Source organism: Nelumbo nucifera, chromosome 1 (genome assembly GCF_055504915.1).
Source record: "Nelumbo nucifera cultivar China Antique chromosome 1, China Antique-T2T, whole genome shotgun sequence".
Classification (NCBI taxonomy): Eukaryota; Viridiplantae; Streptophyta; class Magnoliopsida; order Proteales; family Nelumbonaceae; genus Nelumbo; species Nelumbo nucifera.
This window is the reverse complement of record NC_142649.1, coordinates 57,690,631-57,699,785: the sequence shown is the minus strand read 5'-3', so window position 1 is coordinate 57,699,785 and position 9,155 is coordinate 57,690,631.

Below are 9,155 nucleotides of genomic sequence, written 5' to 3'. Positions count from 1 at the left end.
TGAATCAATATATTTCTCAAGGAAATGGGAACACAAGCATTAGAAAACAATAGGCAAAGAGCTGATAATACTTTTCAAAAGATCAGAAAAGGCAAAAGTACATCTTTTAAGATCCCCCTGATGTGTCCTTGTGCCCTACCATCTTTTGCAATGCTAATTTCCTTTGCTAAGAAAGAAACTTCTTATTATACACTAACCATTTCATGGTTGTCCACACCTTTCTATAAAGCTTAGGCTCCACTTAGAACTGTATACCCTTTTATTTTTGTACCTTCGAAGCATTAATTAAGCTAAGCAAGAGCCCCAAGATGACAAGATGGGGAAGTCAGACAACATAATGAGAGTAGAAGTAGGCCCCATAAATTAGAAGTTGATGTAGATCTATCATTCATGAAAATACCTGAAACCCATGTCAAGGCTGCATTGGTCTTTCCATGTCTGGTGATCATTGCCCTTATTATACTGTATGAGAAAAGCAAGGGATGAGGAAATGACTGATCTGGTTGCATGAATGAAGACCACTACCCAGAATAACCAGTCAGGGTGATGGTGCAGCACAGGTATGTGAGTCTGATATTGAAATTTGGTTGAGCAGGTAGAAAGGTTAAGCCGCTCTTTCTTTTTCTTTCTTGTGTTCATTTGTAGTTTTCACTTTTGAAGTCGGGTCGGGGATTGAATACCTATGTTGTGAGTCTCATGGAACATGCTACTTTTGGTGATCTGGATGTTCCAAATCAAGGTCTATAAAGATTGGATGGTAAATTGGTAATAAACATTCCAATAAGTGAATACTAGGCCGGATGGTCTGACCATCAGAATAGAGAACTGGCAGCCAAAACGATTCTTACTTCTTAGAAATGTTGACTTGATCAAACCTACCTTAAAGTGACTTATAGTATTTATTTGTTTTCACTTGTTTTGATATCAAAAAATTTTAATATGACTATTTGTTGTTTGTTTTTTATTTTTTATTTCTATTTGGGTGAATCAAATGGTTGAACCGGATGATTGGACCGTTTGACCCAGAACCCAGTGATCAGAACAGCTGTGTCCTGGTCCGAGCAGAGCAATATTGCTATGAACATTGGAGGTTTGTATGTAATGTGGTCCTCTCTGTGCATGTGCCATTTTTTCTATGTAGGCCTGTAGCCACAGAGCATGGTACGATAAAAACCATCTTTCACATATCTTTCTCTTTTGCTTTCTTCTTTGAAATTCAAACAGACCAAGCGGCAAGTAGAAAAGGGTTTCCAACAAGTATTATATTTATATATTTTAATCAAGCTTTCATAGGGTTAGCTTAGGGTGCCTACAACTAGAAGTAGAAAGGAAACTAGGCATGAAGAAGGCTTAAATTTATACTATTCGTTTTTATGTCATGTGTATATGTTGCCAATGAGAGGAAACATCTGGGTTATCCACTGCCAACCAACTTTTGGCTAATTTTAGGGCTTCAAAGGGTTCTGTAGCTTTTATGTATTTGATTAACTATACCTCGTAAGTTTCTGTTTCTGCTTTATATATTTAATTATAATTGTTTGACTGTTTCCTAAGGTTGGAAGACTTTATTAGAAGGCAAATCACTGAAAAAGGTGGGATAATTGCTTAAAAACGAGCCTAATTACAATGACCAAATATTCCTCTCTTTCCTGATCCCCTTGAGCATTTATTTTAGAACCCACCCAATTACAGTTTACACAAAGAATGGTACTGATCAGAACGGAGGGCTAGAGTTGGGATTCAGCAGTATTGAGCTGATTAACTGAACCAGATTTAATCAACCAAAAATGATCAGACATGGGTTTGATTTGTACCTTATAACATGTTCATATCTGAACCAAGTGGAGTTCAGTAACATGGTTTTTAAAACCGACCCAGATACCGAATCAGTCAGGGGTCTTGTTATCGGGTCGAATGGTTGGATCAAAACCATTCGAATGATTAATTGCCCGGATCAGCAGTTTTCTGACCAAAATCAATAGTTTTGAGGGAAAATCTGGTTTTGGGGAAAACCGAAATTGGTCACCTGACCGGTTTCCGGTTTTTCTGGTCCAACCGTCCAATCCGGTCTGGTTTTGAAAACCATGATATACATATAAGAAATAACCTAGTAAAAATCAGTTGGTTCATTCATTCATGAATCAAAATCAATTACAAACAGATTCTAATGAGTAAATCAGAAAGAAATATCACTTGTGCAAGGGGAGAGCCCCATCAGTCTGTTGTTCCAACCCGACAACCAATCCATTCCTAGTGAAGTAAGAGATCTAAGTCCAACAATTTCTGTAGTTCTAAACCCACGGTTTCAGTACCATAAGCTGTGTTAATTTACAGCATCCGTAGGCATGCATCAGATCCTGTCCGAGACTGTAATAGGGATAGTGAGTGGGTGGGGTTGGGAAAAGAGAAAAAAAGCTGATGGGTAGGTGATATTATATGCTTTCCTAAGCGATTCGTTAGACCAAAACACCGTTCCTTTAGACCTTTACAGTTCTTGGGCTGCCTGAAAATGGGAAATCGATCTTGTTGCACCAAGAAAAAGAGGCAAAAGATGCATTGAATAGCTGCATCACAGAATTGGAAAGTTTACGTGGACTTGCCATGAACAATTTTATCTTTCCTCAGAAAAAAAAAGGCTTCCTTCATCCATACCCCACAGACAAAGATGCGCAATGCGCACCATGGGATTTTCTTTGAGTCATCATCCACATCTTTGTACGACCTAAAGCGTTGCACTTAAACATAACAGACCTTAACATGTCTCCCGGCTTTCCCCCAATCTCTTTCTTTTATTTCACAAGTCACAAACAGTATTCCAGTGACTGGGAAAGCATCATGTAAAAGGACTAAAATATCCTTTTTGACATGGATAGTGCCCTGTTCTCCATGAGGATGAATCCCTCCTTGGGTCCTTGGAGTTGGGTCTTATTTGGAATTGGCAAGGTGTGAACTTTGAGAAGCATCTTTTGCTGTAAACCTAAAGAGAACACCATTATAACTTCTTTCAAGAATCAGGTTTGAATGCTTAGTTCAATTGTTGACATTTTGCATCCCAACAAGTATGAATTTGTTGTTGGGTAGCCTTTCATAAGACAAAAGGAAAACAACAATATACTAGCTGGTATCCTAGTTAGGGTTCTTTTAGAATAGAGATGTAGAATCACTCTTGACTGTTCCTAGGTTCTTATCCTTTCAAAAAAAAAAAAAAAAATACTACAATGTCTAGGGACAATGCCATTTAACCTTTAATATATAGCATGTCTTAAGGAATAATTTGTGGTTTGCTTATTTAAGGCTGAGGGGCTGTTTGATAACAGCTAAAGTTTCTGAGCTGAAAGACTTGTTGCTTTGTCCTTTGATGGATAAAATGATTAAATAATAAAATATTCTAAGAGTATAGTAGTCTACCCAACTTTCACTTCAGCTGTTACCAAATGTTCCCTTACTTATAGCTCCAAAGCCCAACTTCAGGGTAGACATTTAGGACACCTTGAAGGTAGGCCAATTTTTTATTTCCATTTCTATTTTATTTTCTTGGTAAATTAAACCACATTTGAGGGGGTAGTTCAGCATTTCTACTTGTTTCAGAAAAGCACTTCATGATACAATTATTATGAATTTCTTCTGTTTTTTGAGCCAATGAGTGAAGATCATTCTCATCTGCTCATCCATATATCTTTTTAATTCATGTTGTCATTTGAAAGGCAACAGTTCAAAATTTCTGATTGATCTTGCATTGTGTACTTGAGACAAAGGGAAAGGGTATAGATGACAATCTTTCTTTTTTCCCCCATAACAATGTATTGAATGTATTATTGCCTTTTGGAGGCTTAATAGGACACCTGAACATGCAACAGTAGTGTAGCACAATTCACACAAGTATAATCCAGATTCTATAAAGTCTCAAAGGGAAAGGGTATAGATGACAATCTTTCTTTGTATTGAATGTATTATTGCATGCCTTTTGGAGGCCTAATAGGACCCTTAGACATGCAACAGTAGTGTAGCACAATTCACACAAGTATAATCAAGATTCAATTAAACAAGAAGTAAAGAAAAGAAACCTGGTGTAAGCATTCACCAGTGTGCAGGTTAAAGCAGATAAAGCAAAAATCTGCCACTAAAAGATAAAGGACCCATTAGTGTGAAATGACTGGAGGACCCTTAACGTACAATCTCTGTCTTGACCAATTCACAATAAGCTCGGTGGGGACCCATGCAACCCATCATGGAGACATGTCCATGGCCTTTCACAAGGAGAGGAGCAGTGATAGGGAATAGGATGCTTTGCTTTACGTGTATTACATTTATTTATCTATTTTCAAACTGAGCTAGAAAACAACGACTCCATTAATTTTTAGTTTATTGATATTTAGGGTTCTTTAGGTCAAAGAAGAGAAGAGAGATTTCTTGGGGAACCGGCCAAGCAAGAAAAAGCCACCACCCCTCCCTAGCTAGCCCCTTGCCTCTTCTTTCTATCTCTTTCTTACTTTCTCTCTTCCTATATATAATACATTGGCTTTACCGTTGGAGATTCTTTATTGCCTAAATTACGGGATTACCCGACTCCCATATGGCCATATGGGTGCTTTTGAGTTTAGGGTATTACTTAAAGGGTCCTGTGAAAATTACCAATTTACCCCTAAACTTTTTTTATGCCTCATCATCCCAACTGAACTTTGTTCTGTTACCTAGTTAATAGTCATTATACCTATAACTTTAACAAGAAAATGCAGTTCAACTCCATTATTAAACCATCTACTAACTCACTAAAGTCAAAATTTTTAAAAATCTGAAAACACCAATTTTAGAGGGTGTTCCCCATTGTGATTTCAAGAAAATTGGGCAACCACAAATGGTTCTTTTATGTTTTACTTTTTCTTCGAAAGTTAAAATCAGAAATATGCATATTTCTTTATAGGAATTCTGATCAAATGAATATTATATATATATATATATATCTATATATATCAATTCGCCTTTATTATTTATGTTTCATGTATATATATCATTTTATTTATACTTCAAACCCAAGTTCAATGTGGGTTGGTATGATCAATAGGAGCTTTAAATAAAAGTGTTTGTGTGTGTCTTACCAAATGGTAAGTAATCTCTTCAGTCTTCTTAAAATGAAAACATGTTTCTTTTTGGAAGTATCCTTTTGTTGGTTATGGAAAAAAAAGGCTGTTTTCTGAATTATACTGAAAATATTTCTGCTTGTTTTAGGTGTGAGAGTACTGTTTTCTTTTCTTTTTCTTTTCTTAACTAAAAGGTGACATATACATGGATACATACAAGCAATCATCTTAACGAAGACCCCAAAAATCCTGAACAATTTTTCCTCAACTATCGGTTTCTCTTTATTTTTTATCAAACCCAACACGACATTAAATCCTAACAAAGGAAAATATACTGTTGTTATGCATATGATCATCATCATCATCAAAGACTTGTTCATGGGCTGGGGCTTTACCAGAAAATGTTAGGTCCTAGCCCAAAGCTAGCCCTAATATAAAGCTCGAAGCCTGATGTATGTTATGCAATATCTTAGTTTTATTTTCTAACATTATATTTTTTAACTTGTTCTTCTTTTGAAGCCAATTTATTCCTATCCAATCATGCATTTTGCACATTTAAAATATTGCTGCTCAAGATACAATTATACACCTAAGTTCAAACAAAAAAAAAATCACACATAATTAAGATTAATTTGGAACTAGGTTTAAAATATCAATATGTGAGATATGCAAAAATTGCATAGCATGCAACTCAAAGGGGTATAAATAATTGTTCGGTTTAGTATTAGGCTTCAAGATTTGAACTAGAGAATGCTTATAGAAAGGTTATCAATGACAGGAAATGGGTTTTTTTCACTCTTAATATTTGATATTTCTTGGGTTAAAAACCTAATATGTAATACACACTTATACATTGCGATATTTTGAACCTTTATTTGAAATATAAATTCTTCATTGAAATCAAGGTAGTCATTGTTATTAATCCTATAAAATAATAGAAAACCATATCATCATAATTTGTTCAGTACACAAATATGCTTGATAACTATTTGGTATCTGATTTTCTCCACATATAGGACAACATATTATCAAAGTACTTGATAATAGGACAGCATATTTGTCCGAGAATCCACCCTAACTAAGCATAAGTTGTTGGGGGGAGGAACCTATCTGGTCACCAGGTTCAAAATTTTCCGAACCCTCTCCTTGATTTTTTCCAAAGTAGGGATAGCAGTCTTTCTTGAAAAAAGGGTAATTTAGTAACTTAACATTAGGGTTCCAAGACTTTCCTTATATACATCCATGTGGTTCACTTGGTGTGCTGGTTCCAATCATCAACATATGCGGTTCGAATTTCAAGACTTCCTTTCCACACGCTTTTGTTGAAGCTTCTTCTTCTCCTTCCTTCCTTCTTAGCTTTGGTGGTCCAATTGGTTCATGGATTTTGACCTCTTGTGGGATCTCGGGGGGTGGTTTCTTGGTCTCGATTGCATGGCAGCTTCAACAGCAATTGATGGAAGCTCTTCGAAATCACAAGCTTTTCTGCTCTTTGTCAGCCTCCTCTTCATGCTTCTTCTGTTAGCTCGCCCTGCAGACCAGCTGAGAATGTCCATGGCCTCATCATTTCCATCCAAGAAGCTTCTTTCCGAATCATCCACCACCACTCAATCCACCATGAAGTTGCATCCTCAACAGACTAAAACTCCTCATCACACTTCATCATCCTCCACTTCTACCAGTACCAGACAGTTTGAAGCAAGCGCCCATGAGGTCCCCAGTGGTCCAAATCCAATCTCCAACAGGTAGGAAGGAAACCCCCCCCCCCCCCCCCCCCCCCCCCCTCCCCCCCACCAGTGGTCTTTTCTGTGATTTATGGAGAATCGTGAGATTAATTACCACCATTAATACTAGTTTTCAAGGAGAGGTTTGTTCTCGCCATGAATATCAGCTTTAGCATCATTTGTCACCATTTTCTGTTTTCTGTTTTCTGTTTCTTCTTCTAGAAATGTATATCAATGTTAAGTAATTATACTTAATTTTTATCTTGATGCATGAGTGGTAGTACCCGCCTATATGTATAGATGATGATGATATGATGGTTTTGTCATTTAAGAGAGGAAAAAGAATTGAAGTGATGTAGAAGAACAAAGTTTAGTTATGTGATTGTCTGATTGATGGGAGTGTTGCTCATGTGGGTTAATTATATCTCTTAAGGTGGATTAATTGCCTTTTTTTTAGTTTGTTTTAATGTATTTTTTTCCATGTATGATTGGATATTGTTATTTAAGGGAAGGCTTGAAAGTAGTCAACAAGAACAAATAAATAATTTGGGAAGTAGATGGATGATATAGCTGGGAGCTTCTTTTCTTATACAATTAGCTTGAAAACTCAGGAGAGAAAGGGAGGAAGAGAAATGGGTAAGATTGGGATCTGACCCACACCGGCAGTGGTGTCAGATCTTTGCAGAATGGCGCCGATTATCAATTGAACACTTTTGTTTTGATTGAGAAATAATTTGGGAAGTAGATGGATCATGCTCTTGTCTTCTTGTCTTCTTGGACACGTCATCCGAGAGCAAAAGTAGTCATGAACCATGATTTAGTAATAATAGTATCACTCCCTCTATTATTCAATTAAATGCACCTACTGAAAGCTATATATATATATATATATATATATATATAATTTTGTTATCATTCTTGATGGTATTATTCATTCTAATTTATATTTTCTTTATTTTTTCTGCTTCTGTTTAGGCATAATTTTTTTTTTTTTTTTTTTTGGGGGGGGGGGAGATTAAGTTAGTGTTGATATGAAATATTTCAATTTTCAGCCATGTTTTCCCTGCTTCTCAAGCAAATTAAAGCTTTGCTTTCTGACCCTTCTACATAGAAACAATTGCAGCCCAAAAACAAACTAGAGAGGTCTATATATCTTTCAGTTGATCATTCACAGGGAAAGAATTAATCAATTTAGCTTAATATATATATATATACTTCCAGTTCCAGACCAAGAAGGGACGGTGATGGAAGTCTTGCATGGTTCAGTGAGGGCACCTCATGTGAGACTCTTGATTGAAATCATGCTCTTTTGTTCTTTTCCGTTAGGCTCCATTTGAATATTTTCAACATACGGGTGGAAAACTTTTCTGGCTGAAAACGTATAAGCTTTCCTTGCCATTTATGTCGAAACAATTTAGTGATTAAATTGGGTGGGAAATAATGTTTTCTTTGCTCAAGAAGGGACAAAAATAATAGCTAAAGTATTTCAACCGGAGAATCTTGCTTAAAATGGTTGAATTAGTTTGCAGAAGAGGGTGTGAAGTTTCTTCAAATAGGACAGTAAATTCCAATGGCTTCCATTAAGTATGTTTGCAAAACAAAAATATCAGAATCTGTTGAGGGAAATTGCATATTCATACAGGTGTAATATATGGGTACATCATAATTTGGATAGCTAATGATCATGAGTCTGAAACTGTGAGTTTACTATAGCTAGGGGAGAGTAGGGGTGTCAATTGGACTGGATTTGGTTTAATCCGATCCAGATGTACCAGGTCCAATCCAATCCAATGAATATTTTAGATTAATTTGGATTGGTCTAATTTAATATTTGAACCGTTCAATCTGTTTAAATTCATTTTGATTTAGATTGGTTTCAACCCATATCTGATCACATATTCTTATCTTATATCAATGGACTATCCAATCCAATCCAATATAAATTTATTACAGATGGACTAGGTCCAATCCAATCTAATAAACATTTTGGACCGGATTAATACAATCCAATATATCTTGTTGGTCCATCTGATCCATCCAAATTGATTTTGGGCTGGACGGGATCCAATCCAAAACCGACCATTTGACACCCTTAGGGGGGAGAGAGATGACTAGTGTAGTAACTGGTTTTCAGAACTATGAGAGAAATTAAACCAGGTGGTTTACGGTTAATATTCATAGCTGGGGCTCTTGCTTTCCAGTTTGGCAGTTGAGAGATAAGAGTCGTCCAGCTAGTGCAGTAATGCATATGCCACCCATATGCAAGGAAGGAAGGTACTCGATTCCAACAACTATGGAGGCAGCTCATCACTAGTAGCTCACTCGGTTTACAAAGTTTCTACTTTTTTTTTCTTTC